At 40.0% G+C, this 16608-nt stretch overlaps 1 protein-coding gene across 1 annotated transcript in view; it reads right to left on the reverse strand.

Moving 5' to 3' along the window:
- Positions 1-514: 514 nt before the first annotated feature.
- The window catches only part of stpg2 (sperm-tail PG-rich repeat containing 2), a 129070-nt gene continuing 112976 nt past the window's right edge, over positions 515-16608 (reverse strand). The window contains exon 16 of the mRNA XM_034596442.1: positions 515-588. The gene's annotated coding sequence lies outside the window, so the exon portion shown is untranslated. The remainder of the gene's footprint in view (positions 589-16608) is intronic.

Below are 16608 nucleotides of genomic sequence, written 5' to 3' on the forward strand. Positions count from 1 at the left end.
GATAACTTGGTCCTCTGCAGTGTGACAGTGTGGCAGACAGTTGACAGCACATGCTAGGATCAAGATGACCCCAGGGGCCACTAGACTGGCAGTTTGCCACAGTCAGGACATTGCCTCAGATTCTCATCTTATCAACAGAGCAGTGTGGGGACACACCCACTCAAGTTATGACAGCAAAATGCAGTTAGACCTCCACACAACCTCAACATGGACTGATGAAAGCTCCTTTCTCTGAGCACACACTCCACTCTCACATTCAGACTGTAACCAGGCCAATGATCCTAATCCTTCCCTGCATGGGTCCACCAGACGAGACAGGTCCAACTCCCTCTGGCCATTTTTCTCTGCAAGGGGATAATTAATGGAAGTCGACACTAACGTTAACAGCATGACAGTCATTTGGCAATAGAAAAGTAAACATTACCTTTTCTTCTTCACCACCCTCTGCCCCTGCATGTCCCTCATATGAGAAAAAGACTTGCAGACGTCTGCCCACTCACAAAGGAAGAAGAGGGAAAATGACCCAGGAGAGGCGAAATGAGGCCACAGGCAACAAATAGTTTTCTGAGGAACTGCTGAGTCAACCATCTGTAAGACATAAGGTTGTTTAATGGGAAGCAGTGAGCATTAGACGGAGGGAACTTTGTTTAGTACTCAGCACTATGCAATTTTTGATGTACACAACAGCTTTGTCATTACTCTAAAATATCTTTAATACTAAAAGCACTGATGAACAGTGTACAATATGAATGTTGAGCAACAAAAATCAAATTGAGCCGCACTTCTAAATTTGGTCTGAAGCTCATGAATTTTTTAGTGGGAAGCACCAGTGCCTGCTGCGAAAGAAAGTTGTCTGGAGCCCTGAAATTGAGCCCCTGTATCACATACAATGTCTCCAGCACGGCACATTGAATTTGAAATGAAAAAGTGTCTATTGGCCCAGTCTTACACCATACATGTGTGACGCAAGTGTCTCTGGGACACGAGAAAATGACAACTGCGTCAGTGTGAAACTAGCACCCATGTTGTTTAAATTGCAAATGCACTCATGCCCATCTGAGCACCTATGGGCAAATTTGGTTCTGAAATGAGGTGTGGTCAGGTGCACTGTTGGAGCATTGCTATCTCGAGGAGGTGGAAAGCGATTGTTCCTTTGACCAACAAAATGATGGTCTAACGACAGTCAATGTTTGCAGTATTTATGTGTTATTATCAAGATAGTAGCCTAACACATAATCTGTTTGCATGGTTTCATGCATGACCAGAACTTGTTCCCCCTGCAGAGATCCATTCTCTCTTACTACCTGGCACAGCCCCCATTAACATAGCAATCCATCATGCATGTTATGGCCATGATTAATTATGAGACTAAATATAACCCTTTTAACCATGTATCTGATGCAGCAACCTTCCTTCTTCCCGTAGTGAATTTGTACATGCCCTGAATGCGCGTGTACCTTGCACACAAGTGCTTAGATCATTAAAACAGAGCAATTTGAATTGAAAGTGTGTTCACAAACCTACTCAGTCACTTTTTTCATATGGACAAAACCAGGGGATTTACGTTCATGTAATTTATTCTTTAGCCTAATCAATTTAGGAATTCATTCAAGGATTTCACACAACCAGTGAAAAAAACAGTATACATGAGTCTCAGCCCCTACTCTGGTTTAATAATAAATTAGGTACTAAGACCAGTGAGGGGTGAAATGATCAATATCAGATATACTCTAGGAAAGGTTTGTGTAGATGAGTCGGTGAAGGAGAGATTATCTATCGAAAAGGTTAAATGAGATGACGTCTACAGTCCTTGAGATGTTGTCACCACCAGTCAGATACCTGTTAAACTTTGCCAGCTCACAATGAGAATAACAACAGGTCCGGTGATGTGCTACCCTATATATATCTAGAACTGAGAACCCAGCCTGACTCACACTGTGGTGATAAGGTTTAGATATGGTCAGATTGACAGCAAGGAGAGAAGTCATTACTGGACAAATACACAACAGTTACATCACCTGTAGTTGCCAAAGGGATGTCGCTTGATGGTTTCCCTCATCTTTCATAGGTCTTTAGCGGTGAATTTAGATAATCAAAATGGCAGACTGCCAGCTTGTCAAAAGCTTGTCTAAGAGCCGCATGCCTCTTTCCTGGGCATTTGTATTCATAAGCATTCCCACTAAGTGCTTTTTGTTGTATGACAAGGCTAAGCTGAGGCCTATTTTCACCCTGCTGCATGAGCAGTTACTGGAATCAAAGCTAGATCACAGTTGTCACAATGCCATTTCACTGTGTATTACCAAAGCATGCCACCAGCACCAACAATCACTACCCTGTCAATGAAAAGGGGACGGGAGGAATCAACCCAAGCAGTAATCAACACAATGACGCAATCCAAGCTGAACAATGGAAACATGGCCACGTATGATATATTTTCCTCATTAACAACAAAATCATACGGTACGTAAAAGGGATTCATATATTGTGTGTAACATATAAGATGTGTCTCAGGTTTCTGGTGGGATGGGATGATTGCACAATTGACCCCATGCTACAGCCAAAGCCTTTCACTCGGAGTCTATCTATACATAATACATTTCATTATGACAGAAAATCCACCAGGGATATAAATGTATGTATATTATTACAAGCAAGCTGTGCACATCTGATTGTTTTTTGCTGTTATGACTGTGCAAAGACTCCAAATCATTTCTATTATGTCCAGCGTTTGTCGCAATGAAAAAGAGCAGAAAAATACTGCTTTAAATAAAACCTCACACCGTGGATGTCCCTGTAATAACCGGTGCTTCAGTCGCTGCTGGCCGTAACGGAGACTAAACGATGCGGTACATGGAGATTCAGCTCCACCCATGTATTGTCACCATTATGAAAATAAAATTGAGTGCTTGTCTCTTGTGCAGCGGAGTGAGTTGCGACCCAGCAATAAGCCCCAGAGAATATGTCTTGCTGGATTATTAAAGTCTGGTTCTGTCTATATTGATTGGTACTGATGCCCTTGAGGGAGTCGCGCTGTTTAGTGGTGTGACGGGCACACTGAGTCATAAACACAGTGACAGGATGTCAATGAGCCATAAACACGTCTATAAAAACTATCTCTCCCTGATGCTGCCGAAATTTGTTTCACATCACATAAATATAGAGGTGAATTGACAATGTGTGTCAGTGCATGTATTTTTTCTATCGTCTCATTTGGCTGAAATAATAACTATGGTATTGAAGAATGGAACAAACTTTTTTTAATCTCACACTATAAATGTAAAACATAATAAACAGAAACACATATACATACTGTATAGCCATAGACTGAGTCGGATTAAGCAAATTTCTTCACACAGAGGATATTAACTGTGACAGGAAGTGGATACATCACTAGACGCCGAGCTAGTAAAGGCAAAAGGGGCAAATTTAAAACCATTTTTTGTGATACAAGGTCTACAGCAGTCAAGTAGGAAGGCCAGATGCCGCAGCACCCGAGAAAAAAAAGTTGAAGGCTGAGACGAAATCAACGTCTCAGTGTCTCAATGGAACTAAAAGCTTACACAGTAAAAGGGGTTGGTGAGGTGCAAGGTCCAAATGATCTTGGGACTGTAGAGCATATTCCTAAACTAAAATGATCTTATTTGTGTTTATTATTGTTTCCCACCTGGATGAATGGTTCGAGGCATCACTGCACCAAACCTTCACCGGACTACAGCAAACCCTGACTGCTGGTGCCCAGATACCTCAAATCCTATTTTCGTCCCCTCAAATTGAAGAAGTTGATGTTCTTAAGTCTGTCTAAACATTGCACTCTGACAGAGTCTATGGAGTAGCGATCAGGTGATGAAGCCCCAGTAGAGAGGTCCCATTGATACACGCACTTGAACAATGGTGTCAGTCTCAGCTCCTAATCATGACGTCATCTTTGAGAAAAGTTAACTGGACGTGTATTTCGACTTCTTAGTTTGGCCCATGTCCCATCTGCTAACATGGAGGAGGCAGGGTTTATGACATATACTTCAGCCAGCCATCAGGGGGCGATAAAGACACTTTGGCTTCGCCTTTGGGAAGCCGTTGTGTTGTCAATCTTTATACAGTCTTTGGATGCATCAAGTGCTACCCACAAGCTGCAGAACAAATATACTGCCAATGTTGTTTCTTTGGTTACGTTTTTGATCATATTTGCCTCAGTACATCAGTAAAAGACAGCAAATCAAAACCCTTACTGTTAATATACATATTCAATATTATCTTTGGAATAGTATCAGAAAACTAAAGCGATTTATCATGCATTACACACACACACTTACGTCAGCCCTACTGCAGAGGGCCTTATTAAAGTAATCTGCCCTGTGGAAATGCACTTGCACGAAGCAAAATTAAAAATGTTAATGGGAACAACATTTTGAAAGACAAACCAGACAAACATGCACAAGAGCGAGGAGAACAGAATAAACACGGTGCTTCATTTGTAATCAGTGTGGAGTCAGATGTGGTGCCAAGCCTCATGCCGAGGGGAGCTCCCATAAGGACAAGGTCTTGGCAGACACAATATACTGGCAGAAGGTGTCCCAGACCTCTGTCTCTGTCTCCCTCTCCCTGTCTCGACCTCGCTCTTCCCCCATATTTTTCTGTCTCCGAGACAAATAGACGAGAGACGAAAGACAATGTGTAATCTGTTCACCAGTGCGTACACCTACTGGTGTGTCATGAATGATTATTGTGTGGGGGCGAAGATGGATTTTAGTTGAATTGTTTCTTTAGAATCTGGCAGAGAGAAAAGGTCGATTAAAATTCTGTGCAAATGCAAAGGAGAGAATAATTTTAACATCTTATACTACACCCAGAGTTCAGTACATTGTTTTCCTGTGGCTTTAAAAATATCATTTCCAAGATTGGTTCACTTATTTTCCCCAGAATTTAGAACGTCTCCACGGAATTAAAGCTAATACCAGACTTTGATAGTATTGATCCATGAATGCTCAACCCTAGTGGTAGTCATCAGTCCACAGAAGATAAACAACCACACAATCCATATTTTAACAGTCATTAAGCTATTGTATTAGAAAGTACAGTACCCAAGATAAGCCCAATTCTAAAAAATGACTTTTTGTATTGGTCTTAATTGCAAGAAAGTAATGTATCAGGTATCTTGAGTAATATCTCAAGTTAAGAAATAATTCCAGTTTGAAAGTGTCAATTAGAATGTGCATATGTCAGTCCTTAACACGGCTGTTTCTAATGTCACCAACTACAAAGATGGTTAGCAAGTGATCGGCCTTGTTGGTTTACAACTTTGTTTAAATGAAACATAAGAGCAGACACACACTGTTTTAATCCACTACAGTTTTGCACATGTGCTTTTTGGTCTTGTAAAAGTAATGAAGTCATTAACCTGCACAATTTTTAAATACTGAGTAGTATCACGCTCATCTATTCAGCATGTGGAGAAATCAAAAGCTTCTGGCCGACACAGGATGCTAAGCTACGATTGAAAACTCTGTCCAACTGATCTTAGCTTGGTAAGAGTTGATGCTGAGAAAGAAGATGAAGCAAAAAAGTAAAAAGGACTTCTGAGAGAGAAAAGAAAAAATAATGGGTGTACCAAATCAAGTAAAGGTGCTCGAACTAAACACACACTGACAACAGAACAAAGCAGAGAGGGACATAATGAGGCAAAAAGGTGGGACTCCGGCCAGAGCACCTGCGTCCGCGGCTGGGTGTAATCCCTGCGTGTGATGCTGTGGAAAAGAGACAGTCCTTAATTCTAATGAAGCCACTACATAGCCCAACCCAGCTGGTTGTTACATGAACACTGCCTCAACATTCAGGAATGTTTATTCATTCCCTCAAAGGGCTTGGTATAACTTTTGATAGCTCATTCCACACATCTGTAAAATTTAACAGAAAGGTTAATAAACTGCTTTCCTGCTTCCAAGTGAAAACAGTCAGCAACACATAGAGGGAAAATGCTGGATCTATTATTTATTCCCCCGGTGTGGCTGCAAAGGGTTTCATCCATTTGTTCTGCCCCTATGTGACTTCTCTAAACTACAACTTGCAAGTCAACTACACTTTTATGTCTGCTACTGTATTACTCTGGTGTGTAATGCTGGTTTATAACATTATATGCATTATGATAAGATTTACAGTGGGAACAGAGGGGGACTTGAATTCTAACTTGGAACACAAAACAAAAGCAGCTGCCTTTTGTCCCAATGTGCTCACTGCACCTCCGTAACATTTGTTCTGGTAATTGTTCACATAATTGCTACAGACATCCTATATATGCTAATGAGATTACATGTATTCAACGGAATTAAAACTTGCAACAGCTACCGTATCGGTGAAATCCTAAGCCGTAATCACCACATTTATGCAAATTGAGCTGTTTTTGCACAACTGGATACACTCAGGTAAGTTATTTACAAGGGATTAAATGATGACAATATTCTACAAATGACCGACCTCAATGGAGAATGTGTATTTATGGTTGGAAAAGAAGGTATTGGATGAGTTGACATATGTCTAGTGATACAAGGTAGATAAATAGACAAATAAGGACAAACATATTCATCTTGCTGGACATGTTTGTGCCGCTTACTCCGAGTGAGACCAGTGTGTGTACAAGGAAAAGTCACACGTGGTGGGAATTTCTTTCCCCCTATGCGATCGTTACACTTGCGTGAAGGGAAAACAATATCTTTTAATGCGCCCCTATAATGGACCAGTCACAGTCATTAGGGACTGTGACGGGCACCGTATTTAGAGGAAATCTTTGAGTAATTAAAGGAACTGTTTGAGAGAAGACGCCTGGCTTTAATGGGCAGTTCTATTCGTCTGTCATGGTGACGCCTAATGGCTGACCACCATACTATCATTAGAAACTCCGTCTGCGTGTGTGTCTGTGTTTGTGTTGGCTAATCGCATAATTATATGGACTGCGATTCCTCACAGTTAAATAATGAGAATACAAATCTTTTCTTTGCACTTCTCCCCATGACATTATTGTCCTTTTGTGCTTTTATTTCAGGTGAGCTAAGCTTCGGTCTCTAATTCACGCACCGAATGTAATTCTCTAAAACCCGGTGTTGCTTACAGGTCGGTCCATCCGTTTCCATTTTAGTGTGTAGTTCCCCGTTTCCCTCACCCCTCTTTCATTCTTTCACTTTGCATCCCTCTCTCCCCCCCCATTCTGTCCCTTCTTCTATCCTCTCTCCGTCGTCGTCCCGATGCTTTCATCTTCACTCCTTGGCCTAGTGCCGTCAGCATTTCTTCTCTTTTCCCGTCGCACCAACTCCGATTGCCCGCTCTCCTTTTCCAGCCCCCTTTGCTCATTATTATCTCCCCGCAATTCTCTTCAACCGTATTATGTTAGCATATGGCAAACTAGCTTTACTATACAGAAGTCATCAGAATTTGCATCTCCGCGTCAATCCTGTAAGATCTAAGCAGATGGTTTTATGAACTGCTGATGAAGGTGTTCTTGCCCGAACAAAGGCTACAAGTATGTTAGACAGTTTAAGTCTTTATCAATTTTTTTTACTTTAGGAAGGTTGATGAAGGGCATTGTATTTTTAACTACACGTTTATTCTGTGTTGTTTTTTTTAGCCGGAGTGTTACATGTATATTTGTAACTCCTACATAACATGTTTATATTCTGCTCATTTTCCATGCCAACTATGCATGGGAGGAAAGATAATTTCTGCCTGGATTCTGTTCATTGGAAGGTCTTGGTCTTTTTTTTTTTAGAATGTGTGACATCCCTACACTGCACAAAAGTGAATGGGTATGACAAGGAAAGATTGTGTTTTTTAGTTAAATATTTTCCAAGTTAACATATCCTGTTAGCTCCATGACTTTTTCATACAAAAATAACTCTTAATTGGTCAGTGGTCTGAAGAAAACAATGACAAAATCATTATAATTAGGTTGTTAGAAATAGAGTTTGCAGGAAGTAAAAAATGTTGTGCATGTGAAGTATGAAAACGTAATTTGATTTTCATAGGAATTACAGACAAAAACATATTGACAAATAAATAGAAAGGAAAAATAACTGTGCATCTTGACGAAGTGCATTTTCATCTTTATAGGTCCATGTCTTTTACAGTGTCCTGTCTGTGTGCTCCCCCCCCAAGTGTTCAGTATCATCCCACAGCCATCTTGTAAGATCTGTCTGAGCAGATGGCCTCTCCTCATGAAACTCTGATGACAGCACAGTAATCTGACTCAACAGAGAAAAGGCTGTCAGATTAACAGCTAACTCCATTCAAGTGGAATACCAACACAGGTGCTCAGCGCTGAGCCGGAAGGCCATGTTTGTGCCTGTGTAAAAAATAGGATTCATCTGGAGCCTCCATATTTTTAGGGAGGAGCTGTCGGGACCCCCATTGATACACCACTTCATTTTTTTTAATTTTTTTTTTATGCAGACGATGACACCGTTTCTGCTTAAGAAACTAGAGTTTAAAATAGTGATAGTGACCAAGAACAATGAAGTCATATGCAGACATATTCTGCAGCGCCTGGCTGGTTGGCCTGCTGACAAATTGGTTGCCATGGCTGTTATGAGAACCCTGGGAAGAGGTGATTGGGTCGCAGTATCCGTAGCGACTGTTGTCGAGAGTTGCACTGAAGGGCCAGATGGGGCAGTAGTAGGGGGCGAGAGCTGCCATCCTCGATACTTCATCACAGCAAAACAGAGAGATGATGCAGGTGTGAAGATGATGGCCAAACTAAAAGAGCTTTTTTCAAATCAAATGTTGTTGAAGCTGTATGACACATCTGATCCAAATGTTGTGCAGGGTACTGACACTAAATAATCCAGTAAAACATGTTTTCAATAAATATAATGTTTCCTCCCTTATCATGGACATCATGTATTTTTTTGTCACTGTTATGAGTGGTGAAGTACCTTTGGGGAAACACCAGACATTTTAAAATGAGGCTGTGAAAAGTTTTGCTGTTTGTCCATTATTCTTAAAATTGAATTTTCAAAGTAGCATTCATGGCATGGGGCAATTTTCTTGTCAGTCGCATAGAAATGTTTCAAGTTAGAGTAAATAATTGATGTTCATTGCTCCCTTAAACTAGGAATTGAGCAATTCATCATTTGCTACCGAGGAGATCAGTTGCTTATAATAAATAATAATAAAGTACTGAATTCATGAGTGTTTTTCTGAAAAACAAAAATGCGCTGATATTGTGTTTTTGGTGGAAAATCACAATGTGGGCAGCAATGAGAAGCAGGCTATTCTTCGCAGATGCCTCAACCAGCACGCAAGGGCCATTAGTGCAGCAACAAATATGCAAACCATCACAAACTTCTCCTCCCGGGAAGATGGAAAATTCTGTTCATTGGAGTGAAAAATCAACTTCAACATAAAGCTTCCAGGAACTGAACCCCCTATGGGGTGGGCAGTATCTACTCAATTGGCATGATGATGTGTCCAGTGAGATATTGTGATTGACGGTGACAGTTGGGGGTGGGTTTCCTTAGCTCAAACACTAATAATGATTAGCAAAAACCATTAGCATTAGCAATAGAGTGGAGAAAAAAATTATGATGCACCTTCTCATTTTTACCTGGTGCATCACTTAGTTCAAATAAAATAGATACAGGGCATATCAGATTTAACTAGTTAACTTGATGGCCTAAATTAAATATGTCTGTTGACAGTTTCTCTGCTCTATTCACATCAGTACTTGTCAAAGATATAAGAGTAGAACCACCACTTTGTAATAGCACTGTACAACCAAAGGTGCTACAGTTCCAACAATACAACAGAGTGAGACATCTTAGCATTCTGCATTGTGCTGACAGAGATGGCTTTCAGAATTAACTTCCATTCATATTATATCAACAAATTGAGCATACAGACAAGGGGCATAAAAACTCCAACAGACTGTGATGCAATAATACAAATGTTCAACAATCCTTACACAGGACGACGATTGTCTCGTAACTATTTTGGTCCAATCTAGATGCCTGCAGTAAAAGTTTGGTGGTTATTTTACCTTAAGATGGACAAAGGTGAAGACCCCTCTCCTAATAAAAACTTTAAGGTCATCCATCTGCTTGAACCTTCCCTAAGTCCCTTAGGTGTTGGGCAATATCCGCTCTGTACCAAAGGTTTGCCCGTCTTGCTGAATCTGTTGAAACGTGTTGAAATGCTCTCTTCAATTTCAAATACACATGAATAAAAGAAATAAAGCACCTGATATACAAATCACTTGATATTATGTTCGTTTTATAATTGTACTGGGACCTCAACATTGACTAGCAGGCTTTTTATCAAGATGGTAGCGAGATATTTTCATTAGCCCAGTAGCTCAAGGCTAAATTATTTATGGGAGTTGTGTATTAACAAGGCTGTGTCTTTAAGATTTTCCAAATGTCATAAATAATATTTCATTTTCTTTTTTTGCTCACATCATGCTCCTGAGCAGGCTTTTAATGCAGACACTTTAACCATCCCTCAAAAAAAAGGAAGAACAGAATGCAACATGTGTATGAGCATGTAAGACTGAAGCTCTATCGGCCCAGTGTGCCCTCAGAATCAGTCCAAGTCATCTTTACCTGAATGATGGCACCATGACTCCATCTGTCACCACAAAGCCAAGCCAGAGGATGAAAAATGGAAAAACTGTTTAAGACAGTGTATGAATGAAACAAAGTTAACAGGGTATGCTGAGAAATACTGGCTGTCGAAATAGAAATACCCGAAGAATATGTGATTTATGAAATTCGAGACACATTAAGAGGAAGGATGGAAGAGATAAGAAAAGAAGAAATGTAAACAAAATCTTGGTCTACTCACACAGAGAAGGAAATAATGTTTTGCCCCAGTAGCATCTATAGATACGATGTGTTTATTGGCTGATGCCTGAAGTGTTTTTGAACCATATCAATTCTAAAGTAGAGAGACAGATTTCAAAAAGATTAAATTCTGATATCAAACCATCTTCAAAGATCTCTGAATTTGTGCCTTGCTCCATGTGGCTGACTTCTTCCTTTGTCTTAACACTAATGAAGAACACAAACTCTTTGAAGCAGAGCAGCCTCAAAACGAGAGGTTGTATTCATTACATTACATGTCATAATGTAATGTAGGAAATTATTGATTTCTCTGCTAATCCTTGAAGTCAAAGAGATAAAACATGAGCCACTTCTGAAATGACTCTGGGCAGTGTTGTCAGCAGGGATGGGAACTGATCAGTGTGATGGGATCATTGAGGATGAGATATCATCCTGTAAAAAACAAAACAGAGCCTGACAATGCACAATCTGTCATCACTTTGTGAGATTACATGTATATGGAGAAAATCTTTCCTGCCAAAACTTAAACTTGTACAAATCCCCTACGATTGAGTGATGAACTCAGTGTGGTTCGCAAAAATGAAACGCCAATAACAAGGTCATGCATTTTATACAAAACATACCTAAATACACAACATATTTCTAATACATCATGTTTTAGCATGTCTTACATGTACAAAAAGTATAAGCTGTACCGGAATCATGAACACTTGGACATACATCGGTGTGATAAGAACTACAATGACAGAAACCAGTCCCATCCATTCACATGGAGGAGGCACTTCAGTCATTTTGGACTTACCTTTGCGCAGTCATGTCATTTACATTTATATACAGTCTTTGCTACTTACCTTTACATTACTTCATGTATTTGAACTATTTCTTAAGGTGAGAAAATGACCGTGTAGATTTCCAATCTGTGGTCAGTTTATCCAAATGAGGTCCTTGTAGAAACTTGCTCTGGCATTTTTAGAGATGTGACAAGTTTCCTGCTGGGTGAGACCGGCGGTCACCTCAGCGGCTCACTGGCCAGCTCCTGAGACAACTGTGCCTCTTGTCATCCCCCGAGAACGGTCATATCTCAGTAAGCTTGATCGATAGCTAGATAGGTAGATTGGAATGTAGGTCCTTCTATGGAAAATTAAATCTGGTCTTAATATGATATATGATATTTGTTAGTGCCAGTTTTTCTAAAAGTAAAGCTGAATACAAAATTATTTGTTGTTTATGGTTTTCACATACCCCGACTGCTTCTGTGGATGTTTCTGAAGATACCGTTTACTATTATTACTTGTGAGACATATTGTATTTGTTGCTGAAGTGTATCACAAACTAGTTTGATACACGTTTTGAGACGAAAAAACTCTTATTAATACATATTAGTATTTGCTTTCTAATTGTGTTTTGCATTTGCAAACAACACTGTGTCTGTTGGGGAACCGGAGGACATTTGTGAAACATGTTTTATCTGTTAAGTTTGGTCAGGGAATGATCTCCATACGTGCTGCTTCAAAGTGCCTCAGGTTCAGATGGTAATGTGACCTCACCAGTGATACTGAGTGAGTCCTTCAGCTCATCCAAGCTTTGCACACAAGGCCAGATTTCCTGTGCTGCCTAAGTCCCACCAGGGCTCTGAGTCTGTAGATCTCAGACAGAATCTCAAGGATCTGGCTGCGGAGCTCAGAAGTCTAGCTTACTGATGTGAATCAGCACCATCTGGATAATGTGGGTCATGACATTTTCAGGAGACACAATGTTTCGCTATTCAATTGATACAGTCGGGTCAAATCTGACTGTGTCAAGTGTCATGCAGTGTGAAGTGTATTACTATAAATCAAAGATACAATATTCAGTTTCACATTCATGCTGTAAACTATATCTTACCCTCTTATCATAAACATCATCAAACCTCTGAAGATTAAGATCATTGTAGCTCGACTTTATGACCTGACTCCCTCCACACGCTCCGTCAAACACGCACACATTACATCAGATGTAGTTCACTCCCTAATGTAACCCTCTTTGTGAAAGTAGAGGTCATGATTGTTACTCACAGGCTTTTTGGGAGCAGGGGAGAGTGAAATTGATTTGGTGGGGTTAATGACAGGAGGAGCTGAGAGGTCATTTAACCTCAACAGCTCTATTCCCTCAATCTCAGCAACAGTGACAATAACCAATAAAAGGGTTCCAGCTGCTACTTAACAACTCTAACAATATCCATTAAAACACAAAAGTCATTGGTGTCCTTCTATGCGGAAGAAACTAATGTTAATGTCTGATGTGAAAGGTGTAAAGTCCAATGAGGGATGGACCACACAACTTAACTTTTACAGAAGTCGACTCATTTAGTTATTCACATTCTAAACAAGTTCTTGTCAAACATTCAAAGAATAAGTGAAGTGTGTTTTTCCATTATTCATTCCCTTCTATTTATCATATTTATTTTAAAAATACAAAAGACTATGAAAAGAAGTAAGAACGAGTGCATTTGTGGAAAAAGGACGTGCACCCCCCTCTGTGCTTATTTCCACATCAGTGTATGTCCAGTTCTTAGGTCAACTGTCTTAAAGTAGAGAAAAGGACAAAAACCTCAGCCTGAGTGCAGCTCTGTCAATCACAGGCACTTTGAGTCATGAAAAATACTACTCATAAAAACGACAACAATTATGTGAAACGAGGGATAATCAGCGGAGCAATTGTGTCAATCATTCCTTTGAGTCTCTCTTGCTCCGTCTCTGAGAGACGTAAATGGTGACATTTTCTTGATAACATCCTTAAAATGAAAGGGAACAGAAAGGTCAACACCATTTTCTTCTTCTCTTACAAGTCTTCTCTGCTCTTGTTCTCTCATAAGCAAGTTGCAAATCTTACATAAAGACAAGCCCACATAGGAAAAGGAAGATTTGGACAGTACATGTGCACCTACTTGTTTTGAACTAAATTCACTGAGTTATGCAACAGCAGCAAGTCAGGTTTGAATTGGCTCGTCTGATTCCCATCAGTCAAAATGACACCTACCTTGAACAGCACTATGGGTAAGAAAATGTATTTGATGTGTAGTTTTACACTTAAGTTTGGTCCATGTACAACCGCTAACATGGGGGGTTTATGACCTGTACTGCAGCCAGCCACAGGGGGCGCCACCATTTTGTTCATCTACAATCTATACGGGTGAAAAGGTTTAGAACTCACAAACAAGTACAAACCTTATTCCAGTCTCTGCATCACTAGACCAAAGAAAAGGTACTTATTTAGTTTGAAGGACAAGAGGGAAAAAATAAAAAAGCAATTACTGGCAACATAAAAGATTTATAAGGCAAAAGTTATAAAAAAAATACTTTTACACTGAAATATGTGTACCCTTTTTACTTCAAAACATGTTTATTTTTTCACAAACTGTTTATAATTTACATCTTAATTAATTTTATGTCAGATATTATCGACATTATAAAACAGTTTGAGCTGAACAAAATTGTCGACATACTTTCAGTCATGTCGCACATTTGGGTTTTGGACACTAGGTCAGATAAAACTAGCAATTTTAAAATATCCTTCAGGCTGAAAAAATTTGAAATGGACAATTCCACTGCTTATAAACTAAAAGTTCAATTAATCTATTAATTGAAAAAATAATCATTAGCTGCTACTTTCAATGTGCATTAGGCTCAAGTTGTGAGCCTGAAAGGATCCCTCTCCCCCCCTTCTCTCTCCCCCCCTCACTTCCTCCTTCCCGCTCTCATCACTACTGTATAGATCACAATAATGTTAGTGGTGACACTGCCTGCCATGGTCATTCATCTGAAACAGAATTACATAAGCCATTTACCACCCAGTCTCCATGATGGATGGCAGGGCCCCAGCCAAAGCACCCGAGCCTGATCGCTCCGCTTTTCTCTGTGACAAATGTCACCAGAAAGACATATGACACCTTCCAATTTCCTACACTTTTAAATGAGAATATGTTTGTGATAAGGGAAGTGAGACAAAAATACATGGCGCTTCGTCATACGTAGAAATTACCGACAATTTTCCTATTGATTATATTGATTTATGATGAAATGTTTTTCCCCCTCCCCAAGTGGTCAGGTTGATTTTAACGTGATTGATTATCTGTTCAAGGAAGTGAGCGTCATGCTGTGGCAATGTGTGTGGGTGTGTAGTCAAAGTGGAATGTCCAAATTGTATAATGTACATTGTATTGTGGGTGTCTGGGGGTGGGGAGTATTCTATCCTTATACATTTTAGACAGGACTGGAAACCTGTCCACGTTGTGCACAATTGCAAATGCAAACACAAACCAGCCAAAATATTTAATCCAATATGCCTTTTTAATCCAATTTCTGGATATAAAAGTTCAAATTTCTGTGAGTAACAATTTTATTTCAATAAGTGATTCAGAAAATAAACGCTGACCATTCTTTAGTCTCACTGATGCTGTCTTTACGTATGAAAAGAGATCGACCATTTAAAACAATGTAACCGTCACTACCTCCCATGTGTCCTTTACGCTGGCATGGTTGTTAAGCAATCCTCTAGAGGGCAGCACAGAGTTGAGAGTTTCTGACGACAACAAACGAGGCGAAGGTGGAGGAGGTGGCGATAATGTTGAGAAAAGGTTTGTCCCTGTGCCTTGGAAAAGTAACATCATATAGACGCCTGTAGTTTCGTACAAACTTGCAAAGTCCTTTCTCAAAAAGTTCACCATTGTTGACGTCTTCGTGTCCCTCCTCTTGTACTATTGACAATACTGCCCCCCCATGACTTCCAGTGGTACTGCTCCAGTTTGGTCTGTATCCTTAAGTTTTCAAAAGAAGTGCACAAATACAGACAAAAAGAATAAAGATTATGGACAAAAAGCTGTATCTGTTTCTCCATATGTATTAAACGTTGAGCATAAATAAGTCTTTAGTGACCATATTTATAATCCTTTCATAACAATTTCCCCACTGTTTCTTGTTTTGGGCAACACTACTATGAAACTTAACCAACCCCCACCACTATTGAGTAATCAAAATTTGTATGTGTCTGTTTTGTTAGTGCAGACACAGGTCGGCCTCGGTCACATTGGAAAATGTGATGCTTCAGGTGTCACAGAGAAGAAGAAGTGGTCCTGGGGGATTTTAAAGAGAAAAATTTTAATTACATCCGAATTATATGAACTATTTTCTCATGTATCCCGAGGAGGTCAGTGTCTGGAGGGCTGTGTAGAATATCAAACTATAGTCACATTTAGATTTTGAAGAGCACAAAAGTTTTGAAGAATGTTTATTATTTGCAGTAGAAGTATAATGGAGTCCGTGTTGTAGGGTCAAAAGCAGGGTGATAAAGAGGAGGACAAAAATGGGCTCTGTGCATAGGTTGCTGTTGTCCAATAGTAAGTGGTGTGGTAGAGGTGTATTCACACAAGGAAAACATGAGGGGTTTGTTTGATTTGCTAGAGGACTATGTGGATGGGCCCTAAACAATTAAAGAAAAATTGTTTGGGGCGCACACAGCACAGTGCTCACTAAATGGCAGGGCGCCCAAATGCTGAACAGGCACAGGCGGGGGGGAAAACAAGTTCAGCGCAGCTTTTTACCTGCTTGAAAACAAAGCCCAGGGTTTTTGTGTTTATGAGTGAGTATTTATCAATGAATTTATCAGTGACCCAATATCACAGACGGATTCATCCAGCAATATCACTGTGTGTGTGTGTGTGTGTGTGTGTGTGTGTGTGTGTGTGTGTGTGTGTGTGTGTGTGTGGCTATGGGCACAGATTTGACTGCATGTAAGGCTGGCAGATAGAATT

The sequence above is a fragment of the Hippoglossus hippoglossus genome, chromosome 9 (genome assembly GCF_009819705.1).
Source record: "Hippoglossus hippoglossus isolate fHipHip1 chromosome 9, fHipHip1.pri, whole genome shotgun sequence".
NCBI lineage: Eukaryota > Metazoa > Chordata > Actinopteri > Pleuronectiformes > Pleuronectidae > Hippoglossus > Hippoglossus hippoglossus.